Here is a 26734-nt window from a genome sequence, read left to right as displayed (position 1 = left end):
GTGATGGGAAGAGATCTCGACTGAGACGAGACAAAAGCTCCTTGGAGAAAAAGAATAACTTAGAGAGAAGCAATTTCAGCTCGAAGAAAAGATGTTCTCGGTGGAGCGGCATGTCAAATCAACTTATCCTTTATCTGACAGCTTTGATTGCATAGATTTGTGGCCCTGGCCACATGGACACTTTTAATTCAAAGAGTGTTCGTCTCACGTCGCATACAAATGTGACTAGACACAGGCGGACAGAGGCATCTGAAAAGGGTTTTGAAACACGGCGTCCTGAAAGAATAGACTAGACTGGGTGATGCACTTTTTGCAAGGCTATGTGTCCCGACAAGGTGTCATATAAACAGCTTTTTGAAAAAAAACTAAAAACGAATCGATTCAGAACAGTCTCATTTTTTAATGGGTTGTTTCTGTTTTGCTGACCACTCCATGGGAATCTTGTAAAGACCAGAGCCTTTTTTATCCTGTTGAGCCTAAACTAAGTAAAGGTAAACATTCCTAGTACCTCCTTGCTGCAGTTGAAAAATCAGTGCATTGGTAATGAAGAATGAACTATGCTGAACAAAGGGGCGGAACAGATCTGGCCAACAGAGGATGAAGAATAATTCAGCAAACAGATTGCCGATGACACAGTGTTTAGTGAGAAGGGTCCAAATTACAATTCATGTGCAAGACAATCCACTATCCCTGCAGTCCTCAACATCCCTCATCTCTGGCCTGATGTGCGTGTTGCGTGTTCAGCTGACCCCTCGCTCAAGTCACATTAACCAGTCACTGTTTTGTTTTGTAGCGTTGAGTTTCAGCTTTGGAAGAAACAAAGTCCAATTAACAGTCCACGCACTAGCACGCGCTCGCTCTCCAAGCAAAAAGTGTGCCAGAGAGAGGGTGAGTGTGTGTGTGTGTGTGTGTGTGTGTGTGTGTGTGTGTGTGTGTGTGTGTGTGTGTGTGTGTGTGTGTGTGTGTGTGTGTGTGTGTGTGTGTGTGTGTGTGTGTGTGTGTGTGTGTGGGTGGGTGTGTGTGTGTGTGTATGTCAGGGTGACCAGGATCCAGTGGCTGGTTCCTCTCATTATCCTAACAGCTCTTATGGGTCATTAATCACAATACCTCCATAGCAACCCCCCCTAAAACACACGCACACATACACACACAAACACACACACCCTACCCCCATATCCCCCAACACACACACACACTCCCCCACAGAGACACACTTCACCTTGACACACACACACATGCACACACACACACACCACACACACACTCCCCACTTCACACACACACACACACACACACACACAATCCCCATCACCTGCTAGATGATACTTACCAGTATGATCAGGCCGCTTCGATACCTGTCTCGTGGTGTCTTGTCCTCCTGCCTCGGGTGATCATCCCTCACCAGCGCGTGTGTGCTTGTTTTATTCATTAGCCTCGTATTTAGTCAATGTCAACTTGTCAGGGTGCGAGATGAAATACTTTTGTCAAACTGTCCTTGTCCTATTAGGTATGAGAGAGAGAAAGCGAGAGAGAAAGAGACAGAGAGAGAGAGAGAGAGAGAGAGAGAGAGAGAGAGAGAGAGAGAGAGAGAGAGAGAGAGAGAGAGAGAGAGAGAGAGAGAGAGAGGGAGAGAGAGAGAGAGAGAGAGAGAGAGAGAGAGAGAGAGAGAGAGAGAGAGAGAGAAAAATAAAGAGAGAAAGAGGGGGTGGAGAGAAAGAGGGAGAGAGAGTGAGGGCGGAGTGAGAGAGAGAGATTTGTCATTCAGCCTATCTGCCTAAAAGCCAAGCATGTTGGAAGAAGAACAACCGTGTACCGGTGAATTTCCTGTAAATGTCTGAGTCCCGTTTGCTGTCCCCTTTGTAAGTGAGTGTGTGCGTGTTTTGTTATGCGTGTACTTGCTTGTGGATTTTTTAAAAAACAATCCACTGGGCTTAGAGTTAAGTATTACTGAATAAGAACCGTTTCCATGATGGCTTCAGCATCCCTGAACACAAATACGATCTCCCAGGTCTCTGAGCATAATATCTGCACTGCACTATGCAAAGAGGACTGACATGAACTCTTGGTAACCTCTATGAGGCAAAACCAACTTCCCCAAGCTTTGAAAATATATAAGCCAATACATTATATGAGTGTGAATCATGTTTTTAAACCGCAGAATGACCAGAATATAGTTCTGATTATTACTGAATAAGTCTGGACTTCTGCTTTGTTTTTGAGTGCTAATAATGATGAGTACAAAGCAGAAAAGGTGCAGGAACTTGCAAGGTTAAAAAATGAACGTCTCTCCAGCATTATAAATACACATTAGAGACAAAATCGTCCAAAGCAATGGGCCAGAGCTCAGACAGCGGCATCATCTGTGTGCTGCCTAGCACACTGGGGGAAGTGATACAGTGGCGTAATGGTTACTGCCACACCACAGATGCTCCCTAAAGTCCAACTCAGCTTTGTGAAGCCACTAGTTAGCACTGGAGCTTTTGAGCGATTCTCTCACTGGCACACACTCAACGAGGTTCATCCGAGCTGGGTGAGGGTTGTGGAGGAACAGAGAACAAAGTGCCAGCTTGGCCATGTTAGCTTCCTAGGTTTGTGTTGTTATACGAGTACTGAGATGAAGATGGCCGCCTTGCTCCTCTCAGTGACCTCCATGCAAGAGTTTGGATGGGAATGTTGCAATTATCTTGTTAATTTAGTTGTATAGGAGTCGCCCCTCCACACTGTTATGGTCTGTTATGGTTATAAAGGCTCAGAAAGAGAATCAATGAGTGGTGGAATTGGAAAGCATTCTTTGTGGTTATTGACTGGCAAGATATAATATAAGATATAAGTAATGCTTTTTCTCTGTTGCCTTGCTGATGACGATATTCTAATCCATATTATATCCATCGGACGATCTTCCAATTTTTTAGAAACAATAAATAATTCCTTTTACATGTACAAAGCACATTTTCAGCAAAAATAACACCTGCCTATACTCTGTGATCTATAGTATCCACAGGCAGGCGGATGACTTCCGACCAGTGTGGGACAGTAAATCAGAATTGAGATTGCTTGGTAGCACACTGCGGTGAGTAGGACTAAATCAGTATGCATTTCAGGGCTGCATCTGCATTGTAGCGCGACGAGTGTTAAGCTCTGCAGCAGCCTCTGTTTCCGACCGCGGTGCCGACACTGGGAGCTGCTGGCTGAAGCGCCGTTATGATCCCATGGTACGTTGTGTCTCTGTCCATGGTGCTGACTATAGAGCTAGAGTCTCGATTCACTCCTATGTTATCTCTCTGTCCATGGTGCTGACTATGGAGTTAGAGTCTCTACACTATCTTACGGTATGTTATGTCTTTGTCCATGGTGCTGACAGAGCTAGAGTCCCAATATACACCTCTATGTTATCTCTCTGTCCATGGTGCTGACTATGGAGTTAGAGTCTATACACTATTTTACGGTATGCTATGTCTCTGTCCATGGTGCTGGCTATAGAGCTAGAGTCCCTAAACTCTCCTCTGTTATGTGGCGGCAGTAGTTCAGGAGATGGAGCGGGTTGACTGGTAACCTGAAGGTTGTTGGTTCGATCCCCGGCTCCTCCTAGCTGAGTGTCGAGGTGTCCTTGAGCAAGGCACCTAACCCTAACTGCTCCCGACGAGCTGGCTGTCGCCTTGCATGGTTGACTCCGCCGTCGGTGTGTGAATGTGTGCGTGAATGGTGAATGTGAGGCAATATTGTAAAGCGCTTTGGGTGGCCAATGGTTAGAAAAGCGCTATATAAATGCAGTCCATTTACATTTATGTCTCCGTCCATGGTGCTGACAGAGCTAGAGTCTCTAAACTCTCCTCTGTTATGTCTCTGTCCATGGTGCTGACTACAGCGCTAGAGTTTCTAGTCTATACACTCCTGTGTTATGTCTCTGTCCATGGTGCTGACTACAGCGCTAGAGTTTCTAGTCTATACACTCCTGTGTTATGTCTCTGTCCATGGTGCTGACTACAGAGCTAGAGTCCCTATACACTCCAATGTTATGTCTCTGTCATTGGGGCTGACTAAAGTGCTAGAGTCCCTATACACTTCTATTTTATGTCTCTGTCCATGGGGCTGACTAAAGTGCTAGAGTCTCCATTACCTCGTTCGTGCTACACTGTCCAAAGTGCTGAATATATGTCATGAGAGGAAATTGGTGCACACGTCCTCCCTACACATCAATGTCATCTGCTGTTGCTGTCCATGTGCCTGACTGTGGATCTAGAGATACTGTACAGATATAAGGTTGTCTGTGTCTGTTTGGGAAGCTACATGAGTCGTAACTCTGAAGTCTCTTTACAATTCACCACTGTCTTAGTTCAAATCAAGCCTCTGAAGTGGCTTAGAAGGACGAAATCAGAGCAGATATACCAAACACAATCCACGTGAACGAATATCCTTTTCTTCCTTTGTAAAAACCCACCAACTGTTAAAAGAAAACCAAAAAGAAACTGAATAACTTCAGATACTATTTTTGTACGACATGGAAAACTATCAAAAGAAACGTGTTGGAAGTTGATTGCTAACTTGTGCAGAAGTACATCTAGAAAGCCGCCGTGGCCCAGTGGGGCAGTGGGCGAGATGAGACGCCCGCAGCCACTTCCTCCTTTCATGAAAGTCCATCAAGTCACCGCAGGGAGGACAGATCCAGAGCTGGGGCTCTCCGAGGAGTCATGTGACTGATGCCGAGTCATGGGAGGTCGTTATGTGTAGCTGGCCTAGATTCCTCCACTAATTCTTTCCCCATGTCTTCATTCTTTAAGGCCTTAATTCTTTTTTTGTCTCTGATGATCTCCGCCTCGTTTTTCCCCATCTGGAAGGGGAATCGTGTTTTGCGTGTCTTTGGGTTGTTATCGCCGTGACTGCGAGTGCATGTCTTTGCATAATGTCTGCCATCGTGTTAGATGTTTAGCTGCCACCGAGGTCAGATCCAGAGTGATGTGGAATATGGTCATACGTATGCCAAAGATGTACATTTCTTCTGTTTGGCTCCTGCATAACGACTCCTGTGTTTTTTTTATAGCATGCTGATTCGCATGCCATTAAATCAAGGCAAACTCGCTGCATTAAAACAACACACCTGGCAGGCAAGTGTGGTTGTGCGCTGATGTTAAACGCAGTGGATCGTGAGGATTGCGTTCCTCTGTGAGTGAAACACTTGTGTTCAATGTGATGCGCTGAAACCCATGTAATTCGCAATCATTTGTTATCATTCTTTGCATCGGACTGGTAAATCACTCATATGACTTGTGATTTGAAATTAAAGCAGTCTTATAATGCAATCTGTCTGTAATGATTTTCTTACGTGCAGGTGCCGTGCAGGGAAAGCTGCGGCGTTCGCCTTGGGTTTGTGGGCTTTTAGTTTAGGTTTGTCGATATGCTTTCCTGTGTTCACGCACACACACACACATACACAAAAACACAAACACACACTCAGATAAACAAGCACACACACACACACACACACACACACATACACACACACACACACACACACACACACACACACACACACACACACACACACACACACACACACACACACACACACACACACACACACACACTCATACACACACTCACACACACACAAAGTAGCGATTGTGAAGATGTAGCATTGAATAATGTATGAAAGCATAAACTGTGTTTGCCCACACAGAAATCATCTACATTTTTATTCTCCTGACCAGTGGCCTTCTCAGGTTTGACTTTAACATGAAACCTGTCTTGTCTCAGAAAAATGAAAAATACAAAAATCTGTCCTCTGGCTGTATGGCGTACGTGTTCATTTAGTTCAATCTAAACTTTCCATCTTCACGTTTGAATATTATATATTTTTAATTATACTCTGTTTGTGTGTGAAATTCACCCATCTATGTCAACAATTAGATGTGTGTGCATGGAACAGGTGGCCGGCAGAAATTGACTTTAAACCGTCTCCTTCTGCCATATGCTGCTGCTGTATACCCGGGAGCTCCACACAATGAGGGAGAGAGACTACAATAATGAACTGGAAGATCCAGGTACAAAGAGCACAGAGAAAGAGCATCTGGAAGGAGCTGCCATAATGGAGTTTGTCCACCTTCCACACATTATAATCTTAGACCTGGATAAATGGCTTGAATTATGAATTTTGTTGGCATGTACAATTAACAATTGGTCACTGCATTAAGTTAATAGGATAACTAAATAACCAAAAATAAATACATATTTGTAAGTATCAATAAATTAGGAAATTGAGATTTTGAACTAACAATTGGAAATGCCTTTATATCTGTATGTGTATCTTTAGTATCAGTTGGAAATCTCTGCCTTTCCCTCGAAAATGGGTTGATTTTGCCTAGCCACACATTCTTTATAATACTCAACCTTTCCCAACTTGTGAGATGTCTACATAGCACGTCTGAGCTTCTATAAAAAAGCAACAAGGAGAAGACTTGATTATAAATATCATCAGCTTATAGGTAATGGAGTCGGAGGGAACGCTCCATCATGTTCCTGGCCCCTGTGTAATGTCTTCATCCAGGGAACTGGAATTCTCCTTACATGTGTTTCATCTCCGTACAACAATTTACTACAGCTGCAATTGCATTTTTAAAACTCAGTGCGGATTAAATTAAAAAAAGGAAACGGAAAGTGATACTTGTAGTTCTTAACTGTACACCAAGCCAGCCCCCAGGCAACTTTTCAAACTTTCTACATGTTTAAATAATTAACTTTATTTGTCAGGTATATTTCTCTAAAACATGATGTCCTTTCCAAGCCATGCAGACACTCTCTTACTCTGGCATTCTTAAACTCTTCATTAAGAATACCGGAAGGAACCGTAGGAACAAAATACATTTGTGAAAAATGATGACAATTCACCCATTCAACTGTTCCTAAGACTACAGATTTGAGCGAGACTGTCTTAGTGTATGCATATAGATCCAAGACAGGTCCATAGTATATGGATGAACCTGTGGACCTGCACACACACGGACATTATACCAATGCGCACACACCAAATGCACGCATGCACGTCATGCAAGCACTCACAGAAGTCCAATGCACACAAACACTCCAGAGAGAGCTTTCTGCAGACATTGTTCCGCCACGTCGACTGAAACCACAAACTTTACAGAATCATGATCTCAAATAACGATGCTCAGGGGTTTCACTGCCTCTAAAATGTTCCATTGCATCTAAAACGACTTGGCCCTCAACCTGTCATGAACCTCGCCGTTCCATTCGTGGGACTGCGGTACGGTCGCCCAAGGACAGATTTGCAGAATACAAAACATTTTCGATCAATTCTGAGAGCATGGGAAGACCGTGCGTTATTGATATCACCAAGGCCACGTTGTTATGACTTGCATGTGAGTATTTTCAAAAGAACTCCCATCTGTCTGCGGAGGAAGTCAGAACACACTGCTGCCGCTTCTGATCCGGGCTCCCAACCGAGTCCTTTGTTGTGCATGTGTGGGAAACAGAAGGTAACATGATTCAGTGATCCATAACACCGCATAACTTTATCACATCATGGGTCAGGTGGGGGGAAGAATGTGTAAAATATATCACAAGGTGATACTCGCAAAGGTGAATTTTTCAGATAAGCTCTTTATCGAGATAGCTGGATGAACCACCCCCTATCCCCCCAGCCCCCACTCTTCTGCCCATTAAGTACTGGGCAGTATGCGGCAGAGAGTAATATATACTAATTTGTACACTACTGGGGCAGGAAGTAGCCGTACTCATCTTTGGTTTAAAATATTGTATGTGTCACCTATAGTGATGCCTCGAAAGCATCCAGCGTTCAGGACTGCATTTGCCATCTCAATTTCAGGACCTTTTAGCGTATCTTTAGCACAAGATTTATTCATGAACTTGTTGAATAATTGAGCATTGCAAATCTTATAAATGCGTAAAGCTGGGATTCTATTTATGATAATGAAAATGAACATCTCACAACATTTTGGGTGTCAGGAAACAAGTGTTAGAAAAGGGTGATATTTTGCATTTATTAGTGGTGCTTAACATTGGTAAATTATTATTTCTTGAGATAGATTTGCAAGATACAGAAACGTGGGAAGATGCCTGCACTAAAGTAGACTGCACTAACAAAAAACACACAGACACATTAATATCTGATTGCTGTCCAGTTTAAGGAGAGAATGCAGTCCCTGACCGATGATGTTCCAACCTTCATTGATGACGCTATGGGCTTCGGTCCTACCGGGAGTCATCAGTCATTGTTATCCTCTGGTAAGCCTGTCTACTGAACTCTGTTTAAGGTGAGTTCAAGGCCTTAAAATGCATTGGAGTCCGTGATACTAAAATGACAATACTTTATCTCCCAAACAGAGCTAAGCAGAGTTGGAGGGGGAGGGAGATGATGAAAGAGAGAGAGAGAGAGAGAGAGAGAGAGAGAGAGAGAGAGAGAGAGAGAGAGAGAGAGAGAGAGAGAGAGCGAGCGATTAGGAAATAATGGAGAACAAGACAGGAAAACAGAGGTAGAGAGGAAGACAGTGGCAGTGTCTAGCTGCAAAACTGTCTGATTCGCTCACATAGCCGCAGGGATCTGCAGCTTTCAGGAGAGGATTCTGGTCCATTACGTTGTTTTGGAAACAAAGCAGTGGGAAAGTCAAGACATAGCAGGAGACATTATCTGCTGATGTGGCTGACTTTTACAACGCTTGCCAAAACGCCGTCAGACACAAATTGGAATTAAGAGGGTCACAAAAGGCCAATGTCTTTTAAAATTAAAATTAAATAAAAATAATGATGATATTCCCTTCAATGAAAATATATTTAGGCCCATAAATGTACAGCTTAAGGTTCAATTGTTTTTTAGGTTATGCGATAAAAGTTGCCTCACAGGCTTAATTCACTTGTTTTTGTGATAGAGAGCCTGGTTTAGATTTATATCAGTGTGCAAATTGTAAAAGAGACATAGAGACAGACAACAGTGGTGTCCAGATCCACAGGAAAGATCTACAGAGCGGCTGGCATACGGATGGATTTTCCTAATCCGTTCCTGCATTCAGACTTAAATGTGCATACGTATCGAATCAAATGCAGCAAGTATGAAAAACGCAATGAAGAAATTCCGAATCGAACATGACGTTGACTCCCAACAAACTCATCGGACAAGATGATCCGTTGAGGGGACAGGTAGGAAACAGAAATCCGACCTGGACTCTGCTAGAAAAGGTGTAGACGATGCATTTTAAATTGACGCTCTAGGGGGCACTGTTGTCCAAGCTAAAACGAATCGGCCAGGAAGAGGGTTCCCGATATAGGATGAGAGGGATAGAGAGAAAGGCAGAAAGCGAGGAGGAGGAAAGCGAGAGAGAGAGAGAGAGAGAGAGAGAGAGAGAGAGAGAGAGAGAGAGAGATTGAGAAGTGTGTACGTGGCAGTTAGAAAGAGAGCGAGAGAGAGAGAGAGAGAGAGATTGAGAAGTCTGTACGTGTGAGTTAGACAGAAAAAGAAAGAGAGAGAGAGAGAGAGAGAGAGAGAGAGAGAGAGAGAGAGAGAGAGAGAGAGAGAGAGAGACACACACACACACACACACACACACACACACGCACAGAGCTCAATCCGTGTTGGGCAGCCCGGCACTTGTGTGGTGCGCACCAACATCGGTTGTAAGCTCTGAACTATTCCGCCTAAGCGCTTCAGCTCCAGAGTAGCCTACAACCTTTTTTTCTGCGTGATCAAGATTTGGACCATCGACTCGTTTGGAAGACAGCTGCTGTCGTTACCCAGAAGGCGATTTTGGACTTGATAAACGGGCGTCATGCATCACTTCTGGATACACACGATTTGGATCCCCGGCTTTGCTTTCCTCTTTGGATTTCAAGGTAAGTTGTTATATTGACCCCCAACTGCTATAGTTTGAACACATCTGTACATCTCTTGTGATGATTGTCATTCTGCACACTGTCACCTACCACAAGCCATATCTTTGTCTGACTGTGGCTGTTTGCGGTTGTATATGTTGTTGTTGGTGGTGTTGTTGTTGTTGTAATCAGATGGAAAAGGAGATCTGCCAAGTACTGGACGGTCCACGTCCTGGAGGGACGTGATAGGCTACCTGCGCACTAGTATGTGTGTTTGTATTTGTGTGTGAGTGTTTGCGCGAGCGCGCGCGCGTGTGTGTGTGTGTGTGTGTGTGTGTGTGTGTGTGTGTGTGTGTGTGTGTGTGTGTGTGTGTGTGTGTGTTCAGGCGTAATAAAGAGTTGGAGTGAGAGCCCCTTGTATCCAATGCAATGGAGAGATACTGATTATATATTATATTATATAGTTTAATATATATATATATATATATATATATATATATACACCTTTTATCTATTACCTGCATGATATTATAGCCCACCCGAAATTATTAGAAATGTCTTTCTGAGAAGTAACAGACTTAGCCTAGTTGGGGGGGATTCAATTTCAATATAAGATCCATGGATTTCCTGAGGTAAGAGTTGTATTCTTGTTTGAGTTTTTCTGTTTGTGGAGCGACGGCCCATCCTCTCTCGCTGTGTGGTAGGTCTGCTGCCCTGCCCTGTGTGGCAGTGCTGGGGGGAGGATGATGGCTTCAGCTGACAGGCAAGGGGCTAGCCGTTCACAGTGATGGGACCTCAAGCGGGGCTCTTGATGAGATATCACATTAGAGGACATATACACAAAAGTTTGAATCAACTTGAAATTGCTTTTCACTTGTGGAGCTGTTTTCACCCTTCTGAATTAAAGAAAAACAAATTGAATAGGGAGCACTTCATCCCACGTCTAACAACCAATAGAAAATAAATCCAATCGCCCCACCAAGCTCTCATTGAATGAATGTGCATGACGTTTGTGTGTGTGTTTGTGTGTGAGAGAGTGCGCGATTTTTAATGGAACAGTGTGAAAGTAAATGCATTGATTGATTGAAGGCTCAATAAAAGCTAATGAGGAAATAGCTTTTAGTTGAAAAATAGCGACACAGGCACCACACGCTCAGTTGACTGTGATGCAGTGTCACCATTTTGTACTCCATGATCCCTAACTGGGTTAGGAGCGCCGCTTACAGAATTAGTGTTACAGGTGGGAATGGGATTCACAGGTACTCTATCCTCTCTCTCTATATATATATCTTACACACACACATGCATGCATGGATGAATGCATGTATACACACACTCACACACACACAGACCAACATATGTTCAAAAACACACACGCATACATTTACACTTAAACCCAGTTATATATACACAAAAACACATGAATAAATTACCCCCCCCCCACCACACACAGACCCAAAGACATAAAAACACACACACATACACACACACACACACACACACACACACACACACACACACACACACCTTCGTACAGAGAGACAAAGGCACACAGATACGAAATACACACAAATACACAAACACACATACATACAGAGACCCAACAAAACGCACACATATATAAGCATGCATATACAAATAAACACACATGCACATTTGTATATAAAGAGACCCAAAGTCCCACACACACACCGACTCACACTATCTCACACACACACACACACACACACACACACACAACCTCAATAATGCTATGTGTATTTGTTCTGCTGACCTAGCCCTCCCTTTAATCTATCGTATCAAACTAAAGCCATGTGTCTGTGTTTGTGTGTGTATGCATGTGTGTTTCTGTGTGTGTATAAATGTGTGCACGTGTGTTTGTCCTTTTGTTTTGTCTATTTGTGTGTAGTTTCTACAACATGGGTATTTTGTGGAACTGTGTGACCGGGCGCATTTGTGGGGGCTGCATATTGTGTGAGAATCCATTCTTAAATACACTATGTGCTGCTGTTTTGCATACACATAGAATACTCAACTATGTTTTTTTTTTTATCCATAGTTGCTCCAGGGTCAGCAAGCCTGCATCGACCCAAGACCAAATATATATTTATTTTTTTGCCCAGGGCCGTTCAATACGGGACATCAATACAAAACCTGGCTTGACTCACAAAGCGCTCTCTTCCGCTCAGCCCTTCATAGTTTAAAAACTATTTTTCTCTGGCCTATTATAGCATATCCCTTGCCTTTATCAGCTCTGTCTTTGTATCACTGTGTCTGCTCCGTCGGTTGCGTTTGTAGGTGCTTTCAATATTTACCCTTCATAAATTTTCTGAGCAGACCATAAAACAGCGAAGTGCCTTCCAGATAATGTGACGTTTCAAAGTTTAAAATGGGCAAGGTCAATGCTGGCTGTGGTTTCTCTTTTTCTTTCACTCTGTCCTCTCTCCTGCTCGCACTCTCAAGAGAGACATTCGTAGTTTCGGTCTTTCTTATAAGCTAAGAAAAGCCAACGGCACCATCTGTCACTCCAGGGACTTCTGACGAGGGAAAGTCTAAATTCACATCAACAAGTTCTGGTTCTTCCAACTGCATACAAGCAACTTATCATCAAAATATATCATTGTTATATAAGTGGCAGAATTCCGAGTTTGCAGTGATTCAGGGGTGATTTATGTAACTGGAAAGGACAGCGAGTCCATGCAAGACCCAACACAGTACATTATGCCACAAGACTGTACTGGTGAAGCGGGGTATAGCCTTAAGCTTGATTTAGCTGTCAGGGGTTTTAATAAAGCAACCAAAGGACTGGTTCCCCTCCTGTCTTTCTGCCCCGGTCCACCTCTGTCAGCAGGTATGGGCATTTGGTTACGCTCCAATGCTACAACAATCAGAGCCAAGAGCACAGAGAACGTGTGAGGGGAACAGCTAAAACACAGGTTCAAAGCCAATGGGAAGATGGACTTCTTATCCAATCTAATGTAATATATTCTAATGTCTATCATCTAATATGATATAAATCATCTGGTCTAATTTGATGTAATGCTGTATAATCCATCGAAACTGATCAAATGTTTATGTACTTTGTGTTTGATGCATTGAGCACGAGTCAGGATTAGGACATCTGTGCGGAACCAAATATCCCCATAAAGTAGGCCTACTGAAAATCGAGTCATGTGATGTAATATGGCGTGATCTCTCTTATAGTTCACATCCGATGTTTTGACTCATTAACACAGATAACATGCCAAACAAAATGAATCGATTAAGTATTTTACGTGTACAGGTCATCTGCAATAGTGGCGAAGACATGCCCCTTCCGGTAGAGCCCATGGGACCCATGAGATCGAAAAATATGAATGGGTTTCAAATGGAGAGAAAGTAATTATCTTCTGGTCCCAGTCCTTATACGCCCTGCATTATACATATGTTGTTTGTGGATTTAAATGATAAGTTTCATTTCACGAGTTTGACCGTTTATTGTGCAATTGTGCAGTTAAAAGCTGTAGAGAAAACACAATCATGAGAAAGACTACACGTCTCGTGTCGTCACGCTCCCTGCGACTGGCGTGGACAAGACCAATAATCTCCCCATCGGCATAACTGAAACTCTCTACATGCCCCGACTTATAATGGTTTTCACCTCTTACAATGCTCTTATCCTCCCCTTGGAAAAAAGCGCTGAAGTAGAGCAGAGAGATCGCCATGGCTGTACCGGAGTTCCAAGTGCGGGTCAGGTGTGGTGACGTATATCATTTGCGTCGAGAGCAGCGAAGAGCTGTAGTTCACAAAGCGGCCTCACACTAAACCTAACATTATCAAACTTCTTCACGAACATGTTTAGATTTTTTGCATGCAAGATTATCATTTAAATCCGCAAACAACATATGCGTAATCCAGGACATATAAAGACTGGGACCAGAAAATCATTATTTTCTCTCCATTGAAACCCATTCATATTTTTCGATCTCATAGGTCCCATGGGCTCTACCGGAAGGGGTGTAACTTCGCCACTATACGCAAATGTTTGCTTAAAGATAGGACTACTCTGTTTAAGAGTCTATCCAAGATCTGAGAGAGCTTCTCATGATGACCCCTTTGGCTGAAGTGACCTGCTGCAGCTCTCACTTTGCGGCTGGACTGCTGGACGCGGTTGGGGTCGGAGAGCCGCCCTTCGCTCGATTGCTAACGGAATCACTTCGCGTAAGCAAACTACACAACCTGGCGGAAGCAAGCACCGCCTAGGGGCAATCCGGAGCGCGCGTGCTCCCTTCCTTTTCTCCGGAAAATTCAGCTTTAAATATCACAGAAGTCAGCCCACACGCTGTCCTAAACAACTGGGAGAGTTAAGGTAAGTTAAATTACAACCTGTACATATATTGGTCATTCAAGTTATTTATGAAACATAAAAGCCACCACGTAGTCCCTTTTGAAATGTGAAGCAATTCAAATGTATTGCTATAAGTTAGATCAAACGCAATGCAAGTCCGCCCCCTTTTTAATTAATGATGACACGTCTGGTTACCTTGTATGGCGGGGAGAAGCCAGCTCGCCCACCCGCTTTCATCTGCTGGAAAAGCAACCTCTCACAAAGGTATTTAACTGTTCCTCCTAGCCTACTTTGTCTCTCCCTCTAACAAGGCAGCCCGGTCATTTATCACCAGCGCTATTGAAAGAGCGCCTTTATCAGGGCTTCGCGTGAACCAAACTAAACCCCAAAACCTTGTTACTTTTAAATTAATGTGTTTTTGTCTTCCACCTCTAATATATTCCAACCAAAATAGAAAAAAAGAAATATCCTACTTCATGACGTTTTTCTAAATGACTACGCTATCTCGTCAGCCAGATGTTTCGTCTTTATCACTTTTTTCAAGCTTTCAATAAGCCGAGAGGTTCAGAGGTCTGTAATTGGTGGCCCGGGGGACGGATCTCCTTGGCCCTTTGCACGCTGTCATGGGTCTCTGCAGGACTGGCACCGCTACGCATTCGTGTCTGCGCTGCAGTTAACTATACGCAGCCTACTTATTTTCCGCTGAAAATGCTGTCAGTTGTGACATGTCGGTCAGGGTTGTTAGATGACGAGTGAATTGAAAGTGATATTTTGGTTGAAATGTGTCCAAACGGAGAAAATACTGGGTAATGGTCAATTTAGGGATATATTTCCCCATGTGTGTGTGTGTGTGTAAATCCTAGATAATGGTTAATATGGGGATATATTTGTGTGTGTGTGTGTGTGTGTATGTATGTGTATGTGTATATATATGTGTATATATATATATATATATAATCGATGTATGTCTGTATCTATGTATTTCTTTATTTTTTAATCCCTGTGAATTGACACCATCTTTTATCCCTTAATCCAATATGGTCTACATGCACGTATATGTGATTGGCTTTATCAGAATATCAGTATGTATAATTCCTTCTTAAATAAAAGCTCCTTGATGCAGTGATCGGTGGGTCTGAAGAACCAAGCCTAATTACTCGCTGTGGTTGCTAGGTGCTGTGTTGAAAAGTTAACAAGCACATCGTTTGATTTGAATGTCGTCTTGGTTAGGTGTTGTGGTTCAAGAATGAAGAAAGGGCGATTAAATTAAATTGATCTGATTTAAATCTAAATCTGACCCCAACAAAAAAAAGCCTGCAAAGATCTCAATTCGTATGAGGGTTGCAACGTCAAAGTCGGGACCGGCTTTGTACAAGGCAACAGAATCATTATCACGTAGAGACAGAAGACTCGATGATAAAATTGCAATTATGAATAAATTACTTTGGTCTCCACACTATTATTATTATTATTATTATTATTATGATAGCGTCATAACCACAGCAAAAAAAAATCCCAGTTGAAGTTCTTTCTAAAATTCTAAGCTAGTTTCCACCTTGCTCTTGAATGTATTCAGAAACATGTCATCCATCGTGTCATGGAAATTACCCAGGGATAGGGGAACATACTTGGAGCACACACTGCGCCCAGGAATTACCTAGGCCTAGATGTGCGCTGTATGGTCCACCTCAGTGTTGTTTTTTTTTAAATTATTTTTTTTTTACGGTCCTTCCTTGCAGTCATGATTTATGTCAGAGCTGTCAAGGGTGAGCACACAGCGAGACAATCTTCTCTCCTGAAGCCACTCTCCAACTCTATTCTGGAGTGGACAACACTATCGTCAGACAACCATACGATGCCTATAGATTGCATAAACAGACGCGTGATTTTCCGTGTGGGAATACTAAAGAGTTATTTCAACGTGAGAGAGTGTTCAGAGAATTAGCTTTTTAAATAATTGGTTTGGGTGTATGAATAAGCCACGGGAAGAAACACGAGAACACACCAATCTCCAGCTTGATTCCAAGAGGCTTTGGGTATGGCACAGCTTCTCCCAGACAAGAGGCAATCCTCTGCATAATAGTTGACATTTCCAAACCAAAGGGAGAATTATTTTGCGTGGAAACATTTCAAATGCCACATCAAAGAAAAGCAGCGTGTGTTTAGAACAGGGGGGTAGGGGGAGCGGGGGGAGGTCGGTAGCAGGACAGTATAAGTTGCTCTACTTACTGACTCCCACAAAGCAAGTTTTCACAAAAATCTCTGGCACTGTATTGGCAAATTGCAAAAAGAAAGTATTCTGTTTACATCAGGTTTCTAGGTCCATCTATCAAAAAAAATAAGAAAATAAAAAATAGATGGACTTAGCAACGTGCTGCTGCTTAGAAATGGCCGAGGGTTGCAGTGACTGGAAAATTGACAAAGATTTGTGGCGCCAAGCCATGAGCTGCGTGGGGAGGATTTCCAAAGGGTCCAAAGGCAAATCACACTTTGAAAGCACACACAGTCAAACCAAGCGGAGGAGCATCTGCTACTCTGCGATGGGATGCCACTGCATCGAACTGCTCGAGGAGGGTTATTTAAACAGTCTGCCCGCCTTGGTTACTCCGTCGGGTAATGGCAGCCTCCTAAAAGGAGAGACAGTGAGCCTCAGTGCTTTGTGGAGGCCAAAGAGCAGACTCTGATCTGCTCCACGTTCTGTGAACATCTGAATCACACGCCTGCTCCGGCAGGGGATTTCAAGGACGCATAGGGAAATGAAAGATTTAAATACAATCTAAATGTACTTGAGATCATATTACTAAATGTGTCAATTATTCACATAATGGGCTATTATCAAGTCAAACGGATAGGCTGTCAGGTGTATGTATGTAATCTATGGTCGGAAAGGAAAGTTTCATGTTTCATGATATCACTATAGAACGGCTCAAAAAGGTTTTACTGGCGGTTCTGCAACATACAATATGAATAGACCCTTAAAATAAGACGGAACAATTTTATAATTACATATAATTATAATTCACTCATGTGCTACTTTTCAAACATACAGCCTGTTTGCTTTTTTCATGACTATTGGTCTCAGTCAATACAATATTGTACCCATGCCCGGATTTGGTGTCCCCTAGAGACAAAGCAGTGTTTCTAATCCCTAAACAAACAACCACCACGTGGAAGCAAACAGTTCCCCGATTGGTCGGTTATGATTTTGCGACTGCATCCGAGACAACGGAGCTTGGACAACTTCTGCTTGCGTGAACATGGATGCAGATGTTATGCTCTCTGACACCTCCTGACATCTCCGTGGGAGAGGGCCCGCTCGGGTGAGCACTCGGATCGATACATGCTACCTGGCCAGAGGAGCCTCAGACAGAATCGCTAGGAGACAGCCTAGTTATTGTTCTCCAGCTGTCATCACCAACACAACACACTTCACCCCAGTATGATTTTCACTGTGAAGACAACGCGCCAAACATAGCCAAACCGATGTGTTTTCATTTTGGGAACATGCTCCAGGGTTCGGAATAAGACTCTGAATAACTAGGAACCCAAAAAAAGTAACAACTGACATTGAGACACTTTCTGAATGATTATTTGAAACCACAAGTTGTAGTATGGCTCTCTAACGCTTATTCAAACATGCTTAAACCTCCATCCTCCTCTGCTCCCCTCCTTCCACTGTTAACCGGTAGATGGTAATGTCTGGAATTGGCAATAGAAATGCACGCCAGTCTGTTCTTGTCAACTGTTGTAGGAATAACCCAGTCAGACGGACCCCCTTTCTCTCCAACGCAACACTGCTGCACTCGCCCTCTTGTATATTTCATATTCCAGACAGGCAGGCAGGACTGTTTCAAGAATATACGCACACATATCATTCCCTAAGAACATTAAAGTAGTTTTAAATTCAGAGGCTGGCCTCAACAATATAGAAATGCCGGTGGCCCAATAGATTAGACCAGTTGATTTATCTCGCCATATCAAAGAAGCAAGCGAGGAGAAGATGCGCCGGGGATAATGAGACGAGAACATAAGAAAGTCATCATTACGTGGAAGTTAGCCGGTTTATCATCCGTTCCATTGAGCGAGCCTATTGTAAACGTCTGTTTGTCTCTTAAAATCTGAGTTCAATGAATGCAAATCGGATGTGCTTGCGATCTACGGTACATCCATTTTTATTTTATGTAATGTATTCTTAACTGAAATAATATAACATTCAGAGGCATACAAAACTCTGAAAAACAAATGAAATCCCGAGTTGTTCCTATAATCTGATCTGTTACATTCAGTTGGCCTATTAAAGGCCAGGAGAACACTTAGCCGCTTCCAGAGAGCGCCATCAATCTGCCTCGTTCAGTCCTGTTCATAGGTCAGTTTTTTTTCCCGATACTTAAGGTCATTTAAGGACAAAAGGTAATTGATATACATTCTCTGTGATATGCTCTTACATGCTCCAGGTGTGAAGGGTAAAAGTTGTTGCTGTGCGTGTGTGTGTGTGTGTGTGTGTGTGTGTGTGTGTGTGTGTGTGTGTCTCCTAACAACCCGAGTGCTGTAAAAGCTATGCTTGGATGAGTGCGACATCTTTCAGCTGTCAAAGTTGCCGCATCGGTGAAGGGGAAAGGAGTCTTTGAGAATATTAAGATATCACGCGGAGCGGACGCCTCAGCGGCCTTAGAAAAACAGACACAAAAAAAGAAGGTGTGTTTGGAAGCTCACACCATGGAACATTGATCCGCCACAAATAATAGAGGGTTCTCCTGCTATCAGACCTCATCCCACTGCGCTGTGGTTGTCAGCATGGGATTAAGAGACAGGAGGAAGGAAGCCGAAAAAAATCACAATTTCCTTCTCACAATAGGAAGATACAATTCTCTTTAGAGATGTTCCCCACAGTAGACCCGGAGTAGTGTTATAACTGACACGGGTCAGTCGGCCGTCTCTCGCGGTGCAGTGTCTGCACTGCCTGTAAGCTTCTGTGTAAACATGACATGACAACCCTGGATAGACGCACCCCATTGCAGAAAGCCTTTCAATTGACTTCGGCCTCTCTCTATCTGTCTCTCTGTCCCTGTCTCCGTCTCTGTCTCTTTCTCTCTCTCGCATGCTCTGTCGATTTAAAAAGAGCATCCACCCAATCCCACCCATGCCTTTTGTCATCAGTGATTATTATTATTCTTTTTATGATAATCTTTTCTTTTTGAGAGTAGTGACTCTTTTCAGCACACATCGTGCATAAGCCTCGTATACACAAGAGTGCTGTTTGTGTACTTGGAGTGTGAACATTACGGCTGGCTTTGTTCTGTTGTTGCAGTTGGAGATGTGGGTTTTAATCTGACAATGAGGAGAGAATACATCATAAGGAAAGCAGCTTCCACACTGGGACTGAGAAAAGCTCTATATTGCTTGTGTTGAACCGCATGTGTGAAAATGTAATTTTTAGTTTTGCGGCCGTCATCAAGGTTATTATTGCGCTTTCTTGGCTTTGTCTTTATTTCCAAAGGGCAACATTTATCCAACCACGTGTTAGGTCAGTGTGCCAGTACAGCCAAATATTTATCTTGTTTCGTATTTATTTTTTTCAGACAATGAACAGAGATAATACGAAATCCAATCAATGAACAACTTTTCAAATGTCTTCCTGTGCTGGCCTATTTGGCCCCCTTTACTCCAGCCTCTTAATTTATGCAACCTGCTAGCTTTCTGGGGAGCGCAGAAAGCTTGGCGCGCATGTGTGTGTGTGTGTGTGTGTGTGTGTGTGTGTGTGTGTGTGTGTGTGTGTGTGTGTGTGTGTGTGTGTGTGTGTGTGTGTGTGTGTGTGTGTGTGTGTGTGTGTGTGTGTGTGTGTGTGTGTGTGTGTGTGTGTGTGTGTTGGGGTGCGTGTGTGTGGGAGGGGGAGGAGGATGTGTGTGAGGGTGCCAGAGCATCCTTCTCTGGAGGCTCTATTGATTTACTTAGGAGAAATTACACTTTGTAATTTTAATTAGTGGCTTCTCTGCTTCTTACTTCAATGGTAAGAGGGAGAGACATAAAAAGGGAAACAGCGAAAAGCTATAAAGTGAGGGGAGAGATTAATTACCCATAAGCCCTGTGTTTTCCTCTAAAGTGCTATGAAACCTTACTATAGTGAATTAATGAACTCCCTCAGTACTAATTGAATGATTCTAGTAGGTTTTTGGGGGAGAAATATAGACATAGTCCTTGTTTTACATGTGGCAGCTGAAAATTGATGACACGTTATTTGGCTCTTGGTGAATCCGCTTCTAGTACCTCAAGAGTCTGTGGAGAGCATTTTGTTTCATGCATGTGTTAGTCATCTCTCTGCCAATGTTTTCGCTGATTAGTTAAATTACCAAATACAGTTTTGCAAGGCATGTGCCTGTGGATATTGCCTAAGCAGTTTTCCCCATGTACTCTAAGGAACACACACACACACACACACACACACACACACACACACACACACACACACACACACACACACACACACACTCAATTCAGACCAATGCATGATGGGATTTTACTTTTGCCTGAACACCCTTTCTTCCCATTATTCAAATATTAACAGATGTGATTATCCCTCTGATGATATGGCAGACTGAATACACAAGGTCATCTGATGATTACCTGATGGTAAAGGAATACACATAGGCCTCCTTATGACAAAAGGGCAAACTCCATGAAAAGTGAAACTGAGATCTTCTCAACCCCACAAGTCTTTTTGGCAGACGTTGAATTCACCTGGGAGTTGAGCCCCCCCCGTCTGGCTCCTGGGAAATGTTTACGGAGCGCAGCGCTGAGAAGAGAAACAGCCAGAAAAAAGGAAAAGCCAGCTAGAAAAGCTGAACATGATGGCTGAGGATCAGAGGGAATTTGACACGCCTAAGAAGGCAAGCGCTTCATCACACTGAGCCGCACGCGAAGGGGCGTGTTTGAAGAGGAACAGGGAAAAGCCCCCACTTGAAAGGGAATATGAACTCAAATAGACAGCCTGATAAGGAACGGCAATTATATGAACGTGGAGGAGGGGGATAAGCACACATCTGACTCTGACAGGCCAAGGTGGATCGGGGGAAGGATTGCGTGCAGCTAATGAGGGACAACTGCAGGGGTAAAGTTAGCTGCTGGATGATGACATCAAGGAGAGGGAAAAGAGTGAAGGCGAAACAAGAAATCGCCAGCTGAGCGTGATGGCCTGCACAGTGAGGCCTCAGGTAGCCAAGCATCCAGGATCTCATCTCTTGCAGAACTGTTATGCCTCGACAAGAGAAGCTGGAAATGAAAAGACTGCGCTGAAAGATGAGGGAGAGAGTGCTGGAGCCAGAGCCAGGCCTCTAGTGTGTGTGTGTGTGTGTGTGTGTGTGTGTGTGTGTGTGTGTGTGTGTGTGTGTGTGTGTGTGTGTGTGTGTGTGTGTGTGTGTGTGTGTGTGTGTGTGTGTGTGTGTGTGTGTGTGTGTGTGTGTGTGTCACTCATGTGGTCTAACCGAGCACCAAACCACATAAATCAAGTGTCTTAACAGCATATACAGTCACATTCTCCCAAATGCAAATACCAGCCCAAAGGATTAAATCCAAGGCAGTGGCTGCATACAGTAGGATTACCTTTTTAAGCCAACCATGATGTATAGTGAAAAAAAAAAAAAAAATATATATATATAGAGGTATATATCCCCCAGCAGTGGGGAAAAAGCAACAGGCGAAGGCCCCTTCATCAACATGGGGGCTCTTGATCCAGGCTTCCCTGATAGAGAGAGATGATATCTGCAGTCGATCTTTCACCCTTAACCAGCAGCCTCCTCCGTCAGGGAGAGCGATTCTCATCGCGGGTAAAAGAAGAAAACCAAAAAGAAATCACCCGTTCAGCAGAGGTATAGAGAATGGGAATCCAACCCGGACCGCGAGACAACCAGCCAGTCTTATTTCTATATTGTCAACAGCGAAACCTCAGGATTGGGGATGTTTTGAGGCAAGTGGCGGACGCTTGGGGGCGAACCGCCGACGGAGCCAGCTGTAGCCTGAAGGAGAGGCCCCCGCTGGAAATCGAGAGCAGAGCCGGGTGGCGACGCAAGCGCTCAATCAATTCCAGCCGGGGATCTGATCTCGACAGCCCCGCGAATGACCGATGGGACCGCGTTTGCGATCCTGCGGGAGATAAATTGGAATAGCAATAAATAAACCTCAACCCAATACACTCTCCCAAGATCATCCTGCTCCTTCGCTGCCGGGGCTGAGGCAAGGAGCAGGCTCTGGGATTGCCGGCTCGATGAACTGGAGAGCGACTTCAAAGTCCCGCTCTCGCTCTCTAAGGGGAGGGGATTTTCTTTATTTAATTTTCAGCCAAGAATTCGATGACCTTCGTAGGCTTTAGGCTGGGGGCCATGCGAGCTGTCAGCAAGGCCGACATACAGATCTGGAGGCTTGAAGAAAGAGACAGTCTCCTGCTGAGGCTGCGGGGGGGGGGGGTGGTCCACAAGTAGGTAGAAAGCGGTTTGAAGCTCATCCTAGCCGCGGAGGGCCATCTGAGATGGACATCGTAGGGTAAATAGCTGAAAGGGAGCTTTTCTTTTGCAGGGAGATAAACATAACACTTGCATGTCAAGTGGAAGGAAGATTGACAGCTGGAGGGATAAGACAGGCAAAACGTATGCACACACACACACACACACTCTCGCTCTCTCCATCTCTTTCTTTCTCTTTATTTTGTTCAAAGACACACACATAGGCAAACGCAGAACCACATTCGCACACAGACACATACGCACGCGTGCATAAAAATACACACATTCAGAGCACACGTACTCCATCAACACCATTACCCACCCTGCAAAAAAGAGCAATTGATATGGTTAAAAAACTGTATAATGAATGAGACATTGAGTTAAGAGCTCATTTGTCAGTTCCCTCTCTTTTGTGTTACTTCATTCTGCAATGAGGAACTTTGCAACCTCAGGGTTCAGCAGCTACAACTGACAACGCACCAACAATAACCCTAATATCTGGCAAAATAGGAGACTGTAAAATTGTCTTTGGTCAGCTGAATTTCCCTGTTATGGAGAGCAGGGGTTGTAGAATAAATTATGTTAACCTGTCCAATGGCAGTTCTTGATTAATGAGTGTTACCTGCAGAGTGCATCTAACCTGGTTCAGCTTTAAAATCGCAAAGCATGTATGACTAATATTACGAATTACGTCCGATTTAAGGGCTCTTATCGAGGTCCTTGTAATCTGTTGCATTGAACTACCTGCTTAAAAATAGATACAAATCAATTGTATGCAATTAACATTAGATACCTAGAATGCCTTATGATCTCCTGACAGGGATTATTAAAATGCAATTAAAAAGAATGTGCCAACAGCACACTGATAACGGAAACCAGGACATAGTGGTTGAAGCTCCCCCCCCCACACACCCAAACACACTCACACACACACAAACGTGTAACTACAGAGTTTCAACCTCCAGTAGCAGGAGACAAGAGTCTGGAGTGGGACAGAGAGTCTGTGTTAAGGCTGGTCTCCCCCGGAGCACAGGGAGGCTGTAGATCTCTCAGAGCCTTCAGAACACTTCTAGAGAGCCTAGATGATAGAGGGAGAGAGAGAGAGAGAGAGAGAGGATAAAGTGGGTAAGATAGCGCTGGTGAGGAGAATGTAAGCAGAGGGAAAAATAATTGACAGGTTGAGTAGGCAGCGCTTTCAAATTAGATTATTAATAGATTACTGAAGGCATGTTTGGTATGGTATGTTGTTAGGATAGAGGGATGCATCGGGGGAAAATAAGGGAAGGATGAGAGTTGGAGACGGAGAGCAAATACTCAAATCATGGTATTCTAACCCAGAAGGGACGCAGGATCAAAGGCTGTACCCGTAGGGTACAGCCATGTCATGCGGTGCATATAAATGGATGTTTGGAGGGTGTGTGTTAGTCAGATAACAAACATAATATTTACCTTTCCTCTGTATCACCTGCACTTTACCTGCGCAATAACAAACACGCCTGTGGTCCTGTGAGGCGTCTGGATTCTTCCTGATGTTCCCGAAAGAGGCGTACTGAAGTAGCCGGGTATTATGTAAAACAGAAGGTAGGCAGGGTATGGCTGGGGTAATATCACCGGATGATATATGATAAGGATGGCTTCATTCCAGTTAAGGGCGAGGCGCATTTTAATGCATCGTGAAATATTATTTATCATGGTTTCCTAATCGATTAACCCATGCTCACTGAAAAGATAATGGGCAAATTTAAACTGTAAAGTGTGCAGCTGTCCAGGGTATTAAGGTCTGTGTGCATCCAAAATGTGCGTGCAAAACAACGGGCCCACGGATGGAAGATGCCAATTGTGTTTTTCTCAGTTCGCTATCTGCATCCGCTTGTTAAGAAGGTGAGGGTAAGGGTTAGGATATGGTTGTGAGGAGGTGCCAACAATTTAGTTGTTTTGGAAATACGTCCTTGCACCCGAACCCAGGGATAAACATGTCGGCAGTTTATCGAGACCCATTTAAATGGACTTCATGGAAAACACACACCATGCGGACAGGAACAGCTTTACACTGTTTTACAGTTTCTCGAGTTTGGGATTCAATAATGTTTAAAGGCAGATACACACTTGCGTTATTCCTTTATATAGGTGTTGTTTTTACAAGATATCTTTATGGGAAACTTGGAACGATTTCGGTGATTTGATTCCCATTAGAGTTATGGCCCGGAGGCCCTTGTCTTGTAAGGATATCGTGCCTCGTGGTTTGAGGCTTTTTCTTGTGCACACGACTGAAAAGCGTGTGACCACTTTATTTTACAGGTTCTTGCTCTGCTGGATTTTAAGGTTGTGTTAATGTCAAGCTGAAAAAAATTGCATAGCTCGCCAAAAACACTAGTGGGACTGGTGGCCACAGCAAATCCCCTTCCCGCCAAAAACAACAAAAAATACAGTAATTGAGGAGAAGATATGAGATGATATCCTTTGATCGTTTCATCAAAGTATATGTGGGGAGATTTGGGCGCTTTTTAATTAAGACACAAAAACAGCACACAAATAAAGCAGAGCAGGGCAAACGGCTCAGAAGAAGGACAATGTGTGTCTGTGCATAATCATACATTAGGTTGATTAACTGTGCTTCTGGATATACTTGGCTTTCCCAGTACGTCTTCTGCTTTGCTTGGAAGTTAACCTATTTTCTTCAATTCACAAACCACAATCCCCAGGAAGTAATTTGTCCGTCTTGCCAATGGCCCTTGTGTTAAACGGGCATGTCTCTATTAGAGCGGGTGAATCACTGCTACTAGACAATGGAGACGTGGATCCCTGCAGCTGCTACCAGCTGTGGCTCTTAGCTGTACACAGCTGGTCTTCTGCTGCTATGCTTACTCATTATAGAACTCCAACAGTCTAGACTACTGTTACTAGTACTGCTACTGCTACTGCTACTGCTACTGCTACTGCTACTGCTAATGCTACTGCTGATGCTACTCCTACTGCTGCTACTGCTACTGCCACTACTACTGCTACAGCTAATACTACTACTACTATGACTACGACTACTACTACTTCTACAGCTATTATACTACCGTGACTTCTGCAGGGCCTGTGATTCTTCATCACGTCAACTACTAGTTTTTTACGGTTAGCACATCAATCATCGAAGTTGGCTGGATGCCCAGCGCAAATCAAGCTCTAGCCGACATCAATATATCACACTGTAACGTATAAGATGCTGTAAAAGCACGTTCTGTCATATTCATACCCGCATCTGTATGGTCAGCAGAATGAACTCACCGCGAAAGGGGGAAAATACCAAAGAGGCCATATAGATGCACGACCACAGGGCACGCAAAAGACCTGGGCGTTAAGTGAGTCAGGCTGTTGGAGGAGCCCTAAAACCCATCCAATCAATTTAACCAGGAGACGGAGACAAGTAGCCAACACTGGGCGTGTTGTATGTCTACTTTGCCTTCTCTGCTCGTCAGATCTTGTTTTCCTAAAACAATCTCTGATTTAGTTATTTCCTTGATTGTCTAACAACTCAGTGTCTTGTCTTGCATAAATTAAAAGACCAACCTGTGTGTGTGTGTGTGTTGCAGTAGAGTGCAGTAGTGTGTAACTAAGTATCACAAATGACACCACTGAAGTTGACTCAAACTAAAGTTGCCTTAATCTTTCGTCAGCCTTTTTGCACTAAGCTGTAAAACGATGCCCTGTCACAATGATACATTTGCCAAAAGTCAGACGTTCAAACTCAGTAATTTACATAAAACACACCCAATTATGACATTACCGGAGGGCGTTCATTCCTTCAATTGTGTAACCCGGATTTCCAGGTCAATAGATAGGTCCATTCAACAACAGGAGTTAAAGGCTGTTCATTCATTTGAATGTGAGGTTATGACTTTTTATGCTATTTAATTTCCACACACAATGTGCCTCGATTAACAAGCAGCAAGTGCTCAAGCACAAACAACAAAGCCTTTATTTAAAGATCAATTATGGCCTGAAACACCTTGACATTGTTAAGATATTTCTGTTGTATAGCCCACCCAAGGTCCTATTTCTCTGTTACGTTTGGTATTTCATTTTCCATGGC

At 43.6% G+C, this 26734-nt stretch overlaps 1 long non-coding RNA gene across 1 annotated transcript in view; it reads left to right on the top strand.

The window, feature by feature from the left end:
- Window positions 1–13825: 13825 nt before the first annotated feature.
- Window positions 13826–26734, top strand: part of LOC130406088 (uncharacterized) — a 35338-nt gene continuing 22429 nt past the window's right edge. Inside the window, exons 1-2 of the long non-coding RNA XR_008904413.1 lie at window positions 13826–14185; window positions 14379–14428. This is a non-coding gene — a long non-coding RNA (uncharacterized LOC130406088). The remainder of the gene's footprint in view (window positions 14186–14378; window positions 14429–26734) is intronic.

This window comes from Gadus chalcogrammus, chromosome 16 (assembly GCF_026213295.1).
Source record: "Gadus chalcogrammus isolate NIFS_2021 chromosome 16, NIFS_Gcha_1.0, whole genome shotgun sequence".
Classification (NCBI taxonomy): domain Eukaryota; kingdom Metazoa; phylum Chordata; class Actinopteri; order Gadiformes; family Gadidae; genus Gadus; species Gadus chalcogrammus.
This window is presented reverse-complemented; position numbering and strand designations above follow the sequence as displayed.